Raw genomic sequence first — 15,664 nt, 5'->3', positions numbered from 1 at the left:
AAAAACATGATAAAGTATAAAATCAAATACAAAGCTCTTCTACATTACATTCTAACTCTATAGAAGTTCATTGTGTTATATACATATTAGTTCTGGTTGATTTTAATGCTCAATACTTTTTAACTCTAAATTTTTATTATAAAGTTTAGAATTTTCTTTTCAAATGTACATAAAGCATTTGGTTTTCCCATAATTTCTGTGATTATTTCAGAAGGTCAGTCACCACACTTAATAATCATGTACCCCAGAAAGAGCATGAAGAACAGAGAGTGATAAAAACAACACAAAACTTATATTTTCCAACTGAATCTGTTCTTTGACACTCAAAAATGTTATCTGAGCTGTGAAATCTTTGTTTAGCTCTGAACCACATTTTCAATAGGGTTATTTGTCTCCCTGCAGTCTAACTTCGTGAGTTCTTTGTCTATTTTGGAAATAAGCACTCTATCAGTGGTAGGATTGGTAAACATTTTTTTCCCAATCTGTTGGTTGCCATTTTGCCTTAACAACAGTGTCCTTTTCCTTACAGAAGATTTGCATTTTTATGAGATCACATTTGTCAATTCTTGATCTTAGAGCATTAGTCATTGGTGTTTTGTACAGGAAATTTTCTCCAGTGCCCATGTCTTCGAGGTTCTTCCTGCTTTTTCTTCTATTAGTTTGAGTGTATCTGGTTTGATGTGGCAGTTCTTGGTCCACTTGGATTTAAGCTTTCTACAGGGTGATAAGAATGGATCGAACTGCTTTCTTCTACATGTTGAACTCAAGTTGAACCAGCACCATTTGCTGAAAATTCTATCTTTTTTCCAATGGATCGTTTTGACTCCTTTGTCAAAAATCAAGTGACCATAGGTGTGTGGGTTCATTTCTGAGTCTTCAATTCTATTCCACTGGTCTATCTGTCTGTCCCTGTACCAATACCTTACAGTTTTTATCACTGTTGCTCTGTACTATTGCTTGAGTTCAGGAATACTGATTCCCACGGAAGTCTTTTTATTGTTGAGGATAGTTATAGCTATCCTGGTTTTTTTTTGTTATTCCAGAAGAATTTGCAAATTGTTCTAACTCTATGAAGAATTGGGTTGGTATTTTTATGGGGATTGCATTGATTCTGTAGATTGCTTTTGGTAAAATGGCCATTTTTACTATATTCATCCTGACAATCCATGAGCATGGGAGATCTGTCCATCTTCTGAGATCTTCTTTAGTTTCTTTCTTCAGAGGCTTGAAGTTCTTATCATACAGAGCTTTCACTTACTTGGTTAAAGTCGCATCAAGGTATTTTATATTATTTGGGACTATTATGAAGGTTATAGTTTCCCGAATTTCTTTCTTGGCTTGTTATCTTTTGTGTAGAGGAAGGCTACTGATTTATTTGAGTTAATTTTATACCCAGCCATTTTGCTGAAGGTGTTTACTATTTTTCTGGTGGAGCTTTTCAGGTCACTTAAGTATACAGTCATATTGTCTGCAAATAGTGATATTTTGACTTCTTCCTTTCCAATCTGTTCCCCATGGATCTCATTTTGTTGTTTGTTTGCTCTGGCTAGGATTTTGAGAACTATATAGAATAAGTAGGGAGAGAGTGGGCAGCCTTGTCTAGTCCTTGATTTTAGTGGGATTGCTTCAAGTTTCTCTCCAAATGTTCAATATCTTCAGTCATAAGGGAAATGCAAATCAAAACAACACTGAGATTCCACCTCACACCAGTAAGAATGGGTAAAATCAAAAATTCTGGCGACAGCAGATGCTGGCGAGGATGTGGAGAAAGAAGAATCCCATTGCTGGTGGGATTGCAGACTAGTACAAACATTCTGAAAATCAGTCTGAAGGTTCCTCAGAAAACTGGACATTGAACTACATGAGGACCCAGCTATACCTCTCTTGGGCATATACCCAAAAGATGCCCCAACATATAACAAAGACACATGCTCCACGATGTTCATAGCAGCCTTAGTTATAATAGCCAGGAGCTGGAAAAAATCCAGATGCCCTTCAACAGAGGAATGGATACAGAAAATGTGGTACATCTACACAATGGAATATTACTCAGCTATCAAAAACAATGACTTTATGAAATTCATAGACAAATGGAGGGAACTGGAAAATATATCCTGAGTGAGGTAACCCAGTCACAGAAAAACACACATGGTATGCACTCATTGATAAGTGGCTATTAGCCAAAGTGCATGAATTACCCTAGATGCACGGAACACATGAAATTCAATAAGGATGACCAAAATACAAATGCTTTACTCTTTCTTTAAAAGGGGAACTAGAATACCCTTCCTTGGGAGGGGATAAGGAGGCAAAGTTTAGAATAGAGGCAGAAAGAACACCCATTCAGAACCTGCCCCTCATGTGGCCCATACATATACAGCCACCCAATTAGACAAGATGGATGAAGCAAAGAAGCACAGGCTGACAGGAACTAGATGTAGATCTCTCCTGAGAGACTCAGCCAGAATACAGCAAATACATCGGCGAATGCCATCATAAAACCACTGAACTGAGAACGGGACCCTGATTGAAGGAATCTTAGAAAGAACTGGAAGAGCTTGAAGGGGCTCGAGACCCCATATGAACAAAAATGCCAAGCAACCAGAGCTTCCAGGGACTAAGCCACTACCCAAAGACTATACATGGACTTACCCTGGACTCCAACTGCATACCAGCAATGAATAGCCTAGTAAGAGCACCAGTGGAAGGGGAAGCCCTTGGTCCTGCCAAGACTGAACCGCCAGTAAACGTGATTGTTGGGGGGAGGGCAGTAATGGGGGGAGGATAGGGAGGGGACCACCCATATAGAAGGGGAGGGGGAGGTGTTAGGGGGATGTTGGCCCTGAAACCAGGAAGGGGAAAAACAACGAAATGTAATAGAAATACTCAAGTTAATAAAGATGAAAAAAAAAAACACAACTGAGTGTTGTTTTAGTCAAAGTATACAGGGGTTAATATATTGTAGTCAAATAATCAATGCTTTATTTGTAAAATAAATTTTTTGGTTTTATGTCAAAAAATGGGGTAGATTTTTACTCAGCTTTTCCCAATTTTTTTTTTTTGCTTAAGAGAAAGAGGCATGTCATTCTATTGAGGGAGGGGAAATATCAAGGCTGATGATGCTGAGGAGGCCAGGAACAGGTGGCACTGGAAGTCCAGCTCCTGGACCCAGACCTATAATCTGAGTCTCTGAGTTCTCAGAATCTCTCTCTCTCTCTCTCTCTCTCTCTCTCTCTCTCTCTCTCTCTCTCTCTCTCTCTCTCTCTCTCTTTATATATATATATATATATGTATATATATATATATGTATATATATATATATATATACACACACACACACACACACACACACACACACACACACAGAGAGAGAGAAAGAAAGAGAGAGGACAGACAGACAGAGAGACGTGAAGAGAATACGCCAAGGTGCCAAGATCATAAGGTGAGAAGTATATTTGATAGATGGACCAACTAGATCAACATGGTTTTATTAGTGTGTGTGTCATTGTAGAAAGAACATGGATAGTTTGAGAAGAGTTAAAATTTCCAACATCTTTGGCCTCTACACTTCACGTTTTCACTGTGAAATTTGTCCCTGATGTACCACAACAGAAATTGTGGGACACTTCATATTCCTGGACATACACCACATAGATGAAGATTTGTGGAGACTGTGCAGGCCTCCACAGGAAAAAGTTTAAGTAATCATCTACTTGAATTTTAAGGAGACTCTGACTAGACCTCCAGGAAATAGAGACTTCATCTTTAAAGAGAGCTGAACCCAAATCACCAGAACATTATTACTGGAAACTTGAATAATAATAAACTACATGAACTCATGTAGAACCTTCATAAATAATCTCATTTTCCTTTATTTTATTTATTTAAAGTGAGAATTTTTTGTTTGCGGACATTTTTTATCTTTATTAACTTGAGTATTTATTTACATTTCAATTGTTATTCCCCTTCCCAGTTTCCAGGCCAATATCCCGATAACCCCTCCCCCTCCCCTTCTACATGGGTGTTTCCCTCCCCATCCTCCCCCCAATACCACTCTCCCCACAACAATCACTTTCACTAGGTGTTCAGTCTTGGCAAGACCAGTGGCTTCCCCTTCCACTGGTGCTCTTACTAGGCTATTCATTGCTACCTATGAGGTTGGAGCCCAGGGTAAGTCCATTTATAGTCTTTAGGTAGTGGCTTAGTCCCTGGAAGCTCTGGTTGCTTGGCATTGTTGTTCATATGGGCTCTCAAGCCCCTTCAAGCTTTTTCTGTCCTTTCTAAGATTCCTTCAACGGGGGTCATGTTCTCAGTTCAGTGGTTTGCTGCTGGCATTGGCCTATGTATTTGCTGTATTCTGGCTGTGTCTCTCAGGAGAGATCTACATCTGGTTCCTGTCAGCCTGAGTTTCTTTGATTCATCCATCTTGTCTAATTGGGTGGCTGTATATGTATGGGCCACATGTGGGGCAGGCTGTGAATGGGTGTTCCTTCTGCCTCTGTTCTAAACTTTGCCTCCCTATTCCCTCCCAAGGGTATTCTTGTTCCCCTTTTAAAGAAGGAGTGAAGCGTTCACATTTTGGTCATCCTTCTTGAGTTTCATGTATTCTGTGCACGTAGGGTAATTCAGGCCTTTGGGCTAATAGCCACTTATCAATGAGGTCATACCATGTGTGTTTTTCTGTGATTGGGTTACCTCACTCAGGATGATATTTTCCAGTTCCATCCATTTGCTTATGAATTTCATAAAGTCACTGTTTTTGATAGCTGTGTAATATTCCATTGTGAAGATGTACCACATTTTCTGTTCCATTCCTCTGTTGAAGGGCATGTAGGTTCTTTCCAGCTTCTAGCTATTTTAAATAAGGCTGTTATGAACATCGTGGAGCATGTGTCTTTGTTATATGTTGGGGCATCTTTTGGGTATATGCCCAAGAGAGATATAGCTGGGTCCTCAGGTAGTTCAATGTCCAATTTTCTGAAGAACCTTCAGACTGATTTCCAGAATGGTTGTACCAATCTGCAATTCCACCAACAATGGAGGAGTGTTCCTCCTTCTCCACATCCTCGCCAGCATCTGCTGTCACCTGAGTTTTTGATCTTAGCCATTCTCATTGGTGTGAGGTGAAATCTCAGTGTTGTTTTGATTTGCTTTTCCCTTATGACTAAAGATGTTGAACATTTCTTTAGGTGTTACTCAGCCATTCGGCATTCCTTAGCTGTGAATTCTTTGTTTAGCTCTGACCCCATTTTTTAATAGGGTTATTTGTCTCCCTGCAGGCTAACTTCTTGAGTTCTTTGTATATTTTAGATATAAGCCCTCTATCTTTGGAGGATTGGTAAAAATCTTCTCCCAATCTGTTGGTTGCTGTTTTGTCCTAACAACAGTGTTCTTTGCTTTACAGAAGCTTTGCAATTTTATGAGATCCCATTTGTTAATTCTTGATCTTAGAAGATAAACCATTGGTGTTTTGTTCAGGAAATTTTCTCCAGTGCCCATGTGTTCAAGATGCTTCCCCCCTTTTTCTTCTATTAGTTTGAGTGTATCAGGTTTGATGTGGAGGTCTTTGATCCACTTGGACTTATAACCTGTTCAAGAAATAAATAAAGAAAGGAATTAAAGACTTCTTAGAATTTAATGCAGACAGTTTTTTATTCATACACTAAATCCATTTTTAAAAAAGAAAATGATTATCAGGACCTGAAGGGACTCTACCAGAATGTACACAATCCCTTTCCATCAATCTCATAAGCATCCAACGAGGATTATGTCTAGTCTAGGATGGTCATAAACTAAAATCTCACATACATATCTTGAATCCTGAGAACTGCCACCTCACACCTAGTCAGAAACTTTATTACCCTCCTACTTCACTTTCTTTTGACATTTCCCTCTCTTCTTATCAGGAACCTAGAGCATTAGTAGTCACAGGAACTAAACACATAACATCATACTAAGAGTATAGCCTGCAACATGTATTCAGTCAAGGCAACATTAAAACTGAGCTTTTATAACTCAGGATGCAGGGGAAGTTCTACCACAGAGAGAAATATGCAAATAGCATGGTGTGTGTTTGTGTGTGTGTGTGTGTGTGTGTGTGTGTGTGTGTGTGTGTGTGTGTGGTGTGCAGCAATACAGATAGAGGGAAAAGTTTTATGGGTCTCTTTTCATTACTGGTGAAATTACTAAGATAAAATGTGTTCTTTGATAGAATAGCAAGATGCTAAAAATCTTGGTATAGGAATGACAAAGTCTATGTTCCTGGCACTATTAATAAGTGTTGAAATAACAAGTGTATAAGGAGTAATGGTGATGACGATAAATGTATCCAGGCCATCCTCTAGCAGTTTAACAGTCATGATGCTTGAATTAGGCAATCTCTCAGAGGAAGAGCTGGCATTTAGTCTAGTGTTGGCATGCTAAGAAGAAAGTACTGTGTGTGTTGGGGGGTGGTGTTTACACCCATGTGTGTGTTTAGATGCAAAGTCCTGTAGATATCTAATAAGTCCATTTAATTCCTAACAGTTGTTAGTTTCATTATTTCTCTGTTTAGTTTCTGTCTCTATTACCCATCCATGGGGGATAAAGGGGTGTTGAACTCTCCCACTCTTAATGTTTGGGGTTTGATGCATGACTTAAGCATTAATAGTGATTGTTTTATGAATGTGGGTGCCTTTAAACTCGGGGCATACATATTCAGAATTGAAACTTCATGTTTTTCTTTGGTAAGAATGATGTGTCCCTACCATCTCATTGAATTAATTTTGGTTGAAAATATATTTATCAGATATTAGAATGGTTACTCCAGCTTAATTTTGGATCTGTTTGCTTGCAAATAGTCTTTCTAGCCCTTTGCTTTGAAATAATGTCTATCATTTTTGCTGAAGTGCATTTCATGTAAGTAGCAGAATGACAAATCCTATGTTTCCTACCATACACTTAGCTTATGTCATTTTCTTTTGTTTTGTTATTGTTGGTTGTTTTCTTTGGCGGAGGGATTAAGTCCATTGGTGTTGCAATATGTTAATAACCAAATTTGTTAATCCTGTTGTTTTTATGTTGATATTGGTAGTGTCTCTCTCTCTCTTTTTTTGTGTTTGTGTGTGTGTTTCTGTTTCTCTTCTTTTGATTTTGCTGATGTGAAATTATTTATATCTTGTGTTTTCATGCATGTAGTTAACATGTTTAATTTGGAGATTTCCTTCTATTATCTTCTGTAGGGCTGGCTTTCTGGAATGCTTTCATTTGCTATTGCCATGGAATATCTTATTTTCTCCATCTATGGTGATTAAAAGTTTTGATGAATATAGTAGCATGGGCTAACATCATAGGACTCTTAGAAACTGCAAGACATCTGCCCAGTCCCTTCTTGCTTTTAGGGTGTGTCTTGAGACTCAGTGCATATCAGATAGGTATGCCTATATGTTACTTGCCTTTTTTCACCTTTAGCTTTTAATATTTATTCTTTATACTTTTATGGCTTTAATTATTATGTGGTAAGCGGATTTTAACTATTTGGTGTTTCGCAAATTTATTCTATGTTTATAGTGAATACTTTCCTTAGGTTGGGGAAGTTTTCTTACATGATTTTATTGAAAATATTTCCTGGACCATAGAGCAGAGAATCATCTTCTATTTCTATCATTCTTTTTAAATATATTTTTTAATTAGATATATTTCTTTACTTACATTTCAAATGTTATTCCCCTTCCTGGTTTCCTGTCCATAAACCCCCAACCCCTCCCCTCACCCTTCTCTATATGGGTATTCCCCCCATACATGCCCCTTACTACCCCCATATTCCCCTGCACTGGGGGTCTAACCTTGGGAGGAACAAAGGCTTCCCCTTCCACTGGTGCCCCAACAAGGCTACTCTGCTACATATGGAGTTGGAGCCCTGGGTCAGTCCATGTATAGTCTTTAGGTAGTGGTTTTGTCCCTGGAAGCTCTGGTTATTGGCATTGTTGTTTTTATGGGGTTTCAAGCTCCTTCAACCCTTTCAATACTTCCTCTAATTTGCCCCCAAGGGGGTCCTGTTCTCAGTTCGGTGGTTTGCTCTTAGCATTGACCTCTGTATTGGATATGCTCTGGATGTTTGTCTCAGGAGAGATCTATATCCAGTCCCTTCCAGAATGCATCTTTTAGCTTCATCAATCTTATCTAGTATGTGGCTATGTATATACATGGGCCACATTTGGGGCAGACTCTGAATGGCCATTCCTGGAGTTCCTGCTCTAAACTTTGCTTCCATATCCCCTCCTATGGCTATTTTTCCCCTTTTAAGGAGGAGTGAGAGCATCCGCATTTTAGTCATCCTTCTTCTTGAGCTTCCTGTAGTCTGTGGATTGCATCTTGAGTAATTTGAACCTTTTAGCTCATATCCACTTATCAATGAGTTCATACAAAGTGTGTTTTTCTGTGATGAGTTACCTCACTCTTAAGTTTAGTTTTCCACAATAATTCTGATTTCCTTTATGCTTTGTGTCCGGAGATAGCATAAAACATCAGCTTGACAGCACACTTAAAAGCACGAGAACAAACAGAAGCAAATACACCCAATGGAACAGAAGGCAGGAAATAATCCAACTCAGGGCAGAATCAACTAAGTAGAAAAATACGTATACAAAGAATCAACAATACCAGGAGCTGGTCCTATGAAAAAATCAATAATATAGAAAAACCCTTAGCCAAACTAACCAGAATGTATGGAAAGGTTATCCAAATTAACAAAATCAGAAGAAAAAGGGAGACATAACATCAGAATCTGAGTAAATTAAACAAAAAAATCATCAGGTTCCACTACAAAAACTGGAAAATCTGGAGGAAATGGGCAATTGTTTAAATAGATACCATGTACCAAAGTTAAATCAGGATCAGACTAACCATCTAAACAATCCCAAAATTCCTAAAGAAATAGAAACAGTTATTAAAAGTCTTTCAACCACAAAAGAACCCAGGACCAGATGGGTTTAGAACAGAATTCTATCAGACCTTTATAAAAGACCTAATACTAATACTGTCCAAACTATTCCAAAAATAGAAACAGAATGACCACTGCCCAATTTCTTCTATGAAGCCACAATTACACTTATACATAAACCATACAAAGACCCAACCAAAAAAAATAGAACTGCAGACTAATTTCCCTTAAGAGTATTGACACAAAAATATTCAATGAAAATTTTGCAAACTGAATCCAAGATCACATTAAAATTCAGTTCATGATCATCTATTATGATCAGGTAGGCTTCATCCCAGGGATGAAGAGATGGTTCAGTATATGAAAATCCATCAAAATAATCCACTAGGTAAACAAACTCAAAGAAAAGAAAACCACATGATCATCTCATTAGATGCTGAGGAAGCATTTGACAAAATTCAATACACCTTCCTTTTGAAAGTCTTAGAAAGATCAGGAATTCAAGTCTCATATCTAAATCTAGTAAAAGCAATATGCAGCAATAGTTATTTAAAAAAAACCTGTATGTTATTGATACAGAGATAGAGAGTTAAATCAATGGAATAGAAGTGGAGACCCAGAAATGGAGCCAGAAAACTATGGTCACTTGATCTTTGACAAAGAAGCTAAAACTGTCCAGTGCATAAAAGACAGCAAGTGGAGCTGTTTCAGTTGGCAGTCAGCATGTAAAAGAATGCAAATCAATCCATTCTTATCATCCTGTACAAAGCTCAAGTTCAACTGGATGAAGGACCTCCACATTAAACAAGTTACACTCACAGTAATGGAAGAAAAGGTGGGAAAGAGCCTCAACACATGGGTACTGGGGAAAATTTCCTGCATAGAGCACCAATGGCTTATGCTGAAAGATTAAAAAAAGTTGACGATTATGATTTCATAAAATTGCAAAACTCCTATAAGCAAAGGACACTGTCATTAGGAGAAAACAACAACCCACAGATTAGGAAAAGATCTTTACCAATACTACATTTGATAGAGGGCTAATAGCCAATACATGCAAAGAACTCAAGAAGTTAGACTTCAGAGAATCAAATAACCTTATTAAAAATGGGGTATAGAGCTAAACAAAGAATTCTCAACTGAGGAGTATCAAATGGCTGTGAAGCACCTAAAGAAATGTTCAGCATCCTTTTTCATCAAGGAAATGTAAATCAAAACACACCTGAGATTTTACCTCACACCAGTCAGAATGGCTAAGGTAAAAACCTCATGTAACAAAAGGTGCTTGCAAGGATGTGGAGAAAGAGGAATAGTCCTCCATTGTTTGTGGGATTGCAAGCTTGTACAACCACTCTGGAAATCATTCTGAAGGTTCCTCAGAAAATTGAACATAGTATTACCTGAGGACCCAGCCATACCACTCCTGGACATATACTCAAATGATGTTCCAATATATAACAAAGGACACATGCTACACTATGTTCATGACAGCCTTATTTATGAAAGCCAGAAGCTGAATATAAACTAGATGTTCCTTAACAGAGGAATGGATAGAGAAAAGGTAGTATATTTACACAATAAAGAACTACTCAGCTTTGAAAAATAAATATGTCATGAAATTCATAGGCAAATGGATGGAACTAGGAAATATCATGCTGAGTGAGGTAACCCAATTACAAAAAAACACACATAACATACACTCACTGATAAGTGAATATTAGCACAAAAGCTTGAATTATGCAAGACACAATCCACGGACCACATGAAGCTCAAGAAGAAGGATGACAAAATGCAGATGCTTCAGTCTTTCTTAAAAGAGGGAAAAAATATTCATAGGAGGAAATGCGGAGACAAAGTTTTGGAGCAGAGACTGAAGGAAAGGCCATCCAAAGACTGCCTCACCTGAGGATCCAGCCCATACACAAATAGTCACCAAACCCAGACATTATTGCTGATGCCAAGAAGTACATACTGACAGGATACTGATATAGCTGTCACCTGAGAGGCTCAGCCAGAGCATGGCATATACAGAGGCGGATACTGGCAGTCAACAATAGAACTTAGAACAGGGTCACCATTTTAGGAGTCAGAGAAATGATTGAAGGAGCTAAACAGGTTAGCAACTTCATAAGAACAACAATACCAACCAACCAGAGCTCCTAGGCATTAAACCACCATCCAAAAAATAAACATGAACAGACCCATAGCTTCAACTGCATATGTAGCTGAGTTTGGTCTTGTTGAGCACCCATGAGAGGAGAAGACCTTGGTTCTACCGAGACTCAATCCCTCCACCCAGGGTTAGGGAATGTCATGGAAAAAAGGGGTAGGTGTATGGTTGGAGGAACACCCTCATAGAAGAAAAAGGAGGGGGATGGAACAAGGGACTTATGTATGGGAAACCAGGAAAGGGGATAACATTTGAAATGTAAATAAAAATATCTAATTTAAAAAAGAACAAAATAAATTTTATTTTAATATCTTTTCTTTTACCTCTTCTTCCTCCAGTTATCCTACACTTTACCTTCGTTGTGTTCATCTTCCATGATATACCATGTGCTAACTGAATGTATTTCACAAGACGACTGCCATTTCAACATTGCATAATATAACCTCATGACAAGTAAGAATGCTATGTAGTCATCTCTACAGTGCCTTAAAAATGGTTTCTACGGAATCAATAGCTACTCATATTGAATCACTAAGGAAGCAAACCACAGTGACAAAGTACCTTATTTTCACTATTAATGATATTCTGTTATCCTTGAAGATATGATGTTAGCATAATTGTCTTCTGAGAGGCCTCATTCAGCAGAAGACTGAAACAGATGCAGGGATCACAACCAAACATTGAATGAAACTTATGTTTTCTTATGAAAGTGTTGGAGAAAGTGGTAAAGGTAATAAGTAATAAGAATTCCATAGGAAACAAACAGCATCAACTATCCTGACTCTTGAGTGAACCCAGAAACTGAACCAAAAAAGTCATATGAAGATGTTTCAATATTGTTTACTACCTTTAAGCAGAGTAATGCACATAGGAGCCAGAAGAATTCTATGGAAAGTGCTGCCGAAAGCTAAAAGCATCAATAAATACTGCTAGAATTACAAGAAACAAAGGGAATCGTGGTTAGGCAGGCTTCCATTTCTTTGAAACATGTGCTGTAGCATTATTTGAAGACCACAAATCATTTATACTTACAAATTCCATCAATAATCTTTTTCTACTTTTAAATACTGGTACTTAGAAGTTAATTTTCTATATTTAATAAACGCAATGCAAAGATGTCCACACAGTATCTTTCCCTGTTCTGCAAGCATCCCAACTAGTGCTACAACTCAGACTTCTCACAGGGAATGACTGTGTCCTCCGTTAAGGCAGAAAAGATACTGGTACTCTGTATTTCTGGAAATGAAGAGGAAGGAAGATAGAAGACAGAGAAGACCTCTTATCCTTTTTTAAAAAAACAAATGACTATCTATGAGCTTTGAAAAACACCCAAGATATCTGAAAAACAGTTTTAGACTCTTGAGAAGCAGCAGCTGGGTAAGTGTAGCCTTTCACTCTGCTTCTATAGGGGTTTATGTTATGACATGTATCACTGTGGGTGAGTTATAACCTTGCTGACAATAGTAAGTTGTAATATCTTCAGACTCCAGGCCACTGATCCTGAGAGAATAGTCTTTCCCAGACCCACTGCCACTGAACCTTGATGGGGCCCCAGGTTGTAGCCTTGATGTGTGGTACATCAGGAGTTTAACGCTTCCATCTTCTTTCTTCTGATACCAGGACAAATAATTGTTAATATTCTCGCTTGCCCTGCAACTGATGCTGACTCTGTCTCCCAGAGATGCAGACAGGGAGGAGGGAGACTGGGTCATCTCGATGTCACATCGGGCACCTAGGAATAGAATAGAGACATAGTAAATAGTTAATCATGATAAGAAAGGATATTCCCCAAATGCCAGTAAACACTAATCATAGCATAACAATGAAATTCTCATTTTAGATTTTTATTTATTTATTTAAATTTATTTATTTTACCAAGAAGCCAGAGCAGCAGAATCCCAAGGAACTGAACAGGGACCCTCATGTGCATGTTAAGATCTGATTGCAATGGCAACTGCACAGGGTGTGACTGGTATATGAAGAAGTCCCTAAAGCTGTGCAGTGAATGCATGCAAATCAAAGGGAACCAGTTATTGTATTGTTGGGCACAGGTTCAAGACTTACTCATCTCAGCATTCAACAGATTCCCAGGGTCCCTAGATGCCCAAGGTCAAACCACACATATGTCTCCAGAGAATACATTTTATTTTAATGCGTTAAAATTGTTGAAGTAATTTTGGATATTATTTGAAAAATTCTAATATATAAGCTGTATGTTAAATAATGTATTTCAAAACAATGGTTGAGGAATGTAAAAGACTATCCTGCTGTCAGGAAATATACAATAGAGAAGGGGATGTTGAACCTTTTATTTATTGAAATAACTGTGAATGATCGCTAAAACACTATTTTTTTCTTGTAAAGTGCTTGTGGGTTTAGAATAGTCATTTCTATAAATTAAAAGGGTAAACTGATCAGGATTTTTTAATAATTTGAAAACTATAATTTAGTAGCCCTCACTGTGCTTACAAGAATACAAAATGAAGAAGTATACAGCTATTGATATCCATGTTGGCCAATTTTTCTGCCATTTGCTACTGTTTCCCACAATTCCTCATCATTATGGGTGATTATTGAAGACAAATTTGAATACAATAAGAGAAAACACTACTATGTAATATGCATCTTTGCTGATTATTACAAACCATATCTTCACTCTTAACTTGTGAATAGTAACTGGAGACATTATCCTGATTCAAGAGACAGCCTTAACATCTGCATGCATGACTCAATCTCCCAACTATGATTTGGATCATAGCAGGTCAGGAGTTTAACCATGTAACCTAGTTTGTGCTGAATCCAGTCCAATAATTGCTAATATTCTGACTTGCCTAGGAAGTGATGGTGATTGTGTCCCAGAGATGCAGACAAAGAGGATAGGACTGGATACGCTGAATGTTTAATCTGGTTCTGGGATGAAATACAAACTAAACTTCAACAAAATTAAGCACAGTAAACAAGGACAACCCCCCAGTGTACCATACATCACTGGTCAGAGAGTCACATTTAAATTCTTATTGTAGTCCTTGGGATGTGGGAAGGAGCCCTCATGACTCTGCTTTGTCCTGATTGGCCTAACTATTGTACACTAAATGACCGAGTAGTAAGTCTTGGGACAATCTCTTCTGCTTTGGAAACCTGCCAATTTGCAAAAGATAAGCAGATCTAGGTACAGATTCAGGATTATTTATCTCAGAAGCTTAATACTGACTGTGTCTCAGGTATCCCAGGCCATATAACAACATACATAGTTCTTTTCAGAGGTAAAGATACTGCACTAGTAAAACAATTGCCCTACCATAAAATAGTTTCCTTAAAATACTCCTCAGATGAAAACATACCAGCCTTACACTTGGACTAAGAGTTAGATGTGGAACAAGAATACCCTTGGGAGGGAATAGGGAGGCAAAGTTTAGAACAGAGGCTGAAGGAACACCCATCCAGAGCCTGCCCCACATGTGGCCCATACATATACAGCCACCAAACTAGATAAGATGGAAGAAGAAAAGAAGTGCAGGCTGACAGGAACCGGATGTAGATCTCTCCTGAGAGACACAGCCAGAATACAGCAAATACATAGGCAAATGCCATCATTAAACCACTGAACTGAGAACGGGACCCCTGTTGAAGGAATCTTAGAAAGGACTGAAAGATCTTGAAGGGACTTGAGACCACATATGAACAACAGTGCCAACCAACCAGAGCTTTCAAGGTCTAAGTCACTAACCTAAGACTATACATGGACTGACGCTGGGCTCCAACTGCATAGGTAGCAATGAATAGCCTAGTAAGGGCACCAGTGGAAGGGGAAGCCCTTGGTCCTGCCAAGAACCCCCAGTGAAAGTGATTGTTGGGGGTAGGGCGGCAATGGGGGGAGGATGGGGAGGGGAACACCCATAGAGAAGGGGAGGGGGGAGATTAGGGGATGTTGGTCTGGAAACCAGGAAAGGGAATAACAATCAAAATGTAAATAAGAAATACCCAAGTTAATATAGATGAAAAAAAAAAAAGATTTAGCTGTGGTATCTCAGCATACTTCTTTCCCTGTATTAACGCTGATGTAGCATTGTTATATCTGTGCTTTTCTGAGATCTATGAAGCTTAGAACCTAGTTCTCCCTTTTCACAACACCCAGACTCATCTTTCAGTATACTTAAATAGAAAAGGATTGCTTCTACAAATCAGCTGAAAACCTTAGAGACATTGTATTACTTGTGGGCAATACTTTTTGAGTAGTTTGCCTTTTTTTTTTCTTCTTGGTGTTGGCATATACATCCCAACTTAAAGTATGGCAGCTTTATGGAAGGCAAATGATAGGAAAGATTAGAAAAGAATAATGTAAAACGTGGCAGAGGGAACTCAACATCCAATTATTGTTTCAAACTTTTTTATGGGAACCAGGAAAAAGATAATGTTGTTTATGTGCTTGACTTTTATTTTATTTTATTTTTATCAGTTGTTACATTAATTTGTTTTATTTTATGAAAAAGCACTTATACAGTTACAAACAAATTTAGAACAATGTAAACTTTATTTGATTAACAAAGGCAAACATATGTGTTTCTACTTACACT

General features: G+C 38.1%; 1 protein-coding gene and 1 long non-coding RNA gene across 7 annotated transcripts in view; both read left to right on the top strand.

The window, feature by feature from the left end:
• LOC148006284 (uncharacterized) overlaps positions 1-15,664 on the top strand; it is a 392,633-nt gene that overhangs the window by 85,407 nt on the left and 291,562 nt on the right. The window lies entirely within an intron of this gene.
• The window catches only part of LOC147994892 (uncharacterized), a 43,194-nt gene that overhangs the window by 16,046 nt on the left and 11,484 nt on the right, over positions 1-15,664 (top strand). For 2 of the 6 annotated variants that reach the window (XR_015686654.1, XR_015686655.1), the window contains one exon: positions 11,429-11,543. The exons of 2 other annotated variants lie outside the window; for them this stretch is intronic. The gene's annotated coding sequence lies outside the window, so the exon portion shown is untranslated. Of the gene's footprint in view, positions 1-11,428; positions 12,468-15,664 lie in introns of all 6 variants that reach the window. 2 more of the 6 variants (XR_015686653.1, XR_015686652.1) reach the window with 1 other exon arrangement.

Source organism: Rattus norvegicus, chromosome 4, assembly GCF_021556685.1.
Source record: "Rattus norvegicus strain SHRSP/BbbUtx chromosome 4, alternate assembly SHRSP_T2T, whole genome shotgun sequence".
Classification (NCBI taxonomy): domain Eukaryota; kingdom Metazoa; phylum Chordata; class Mammalia; order Rodentia; family Muridae; genus Rattus; species Rattus norvegicus.
This window is presented reverse-complemented; position numbering and strand designations above follow the sequence as displayed.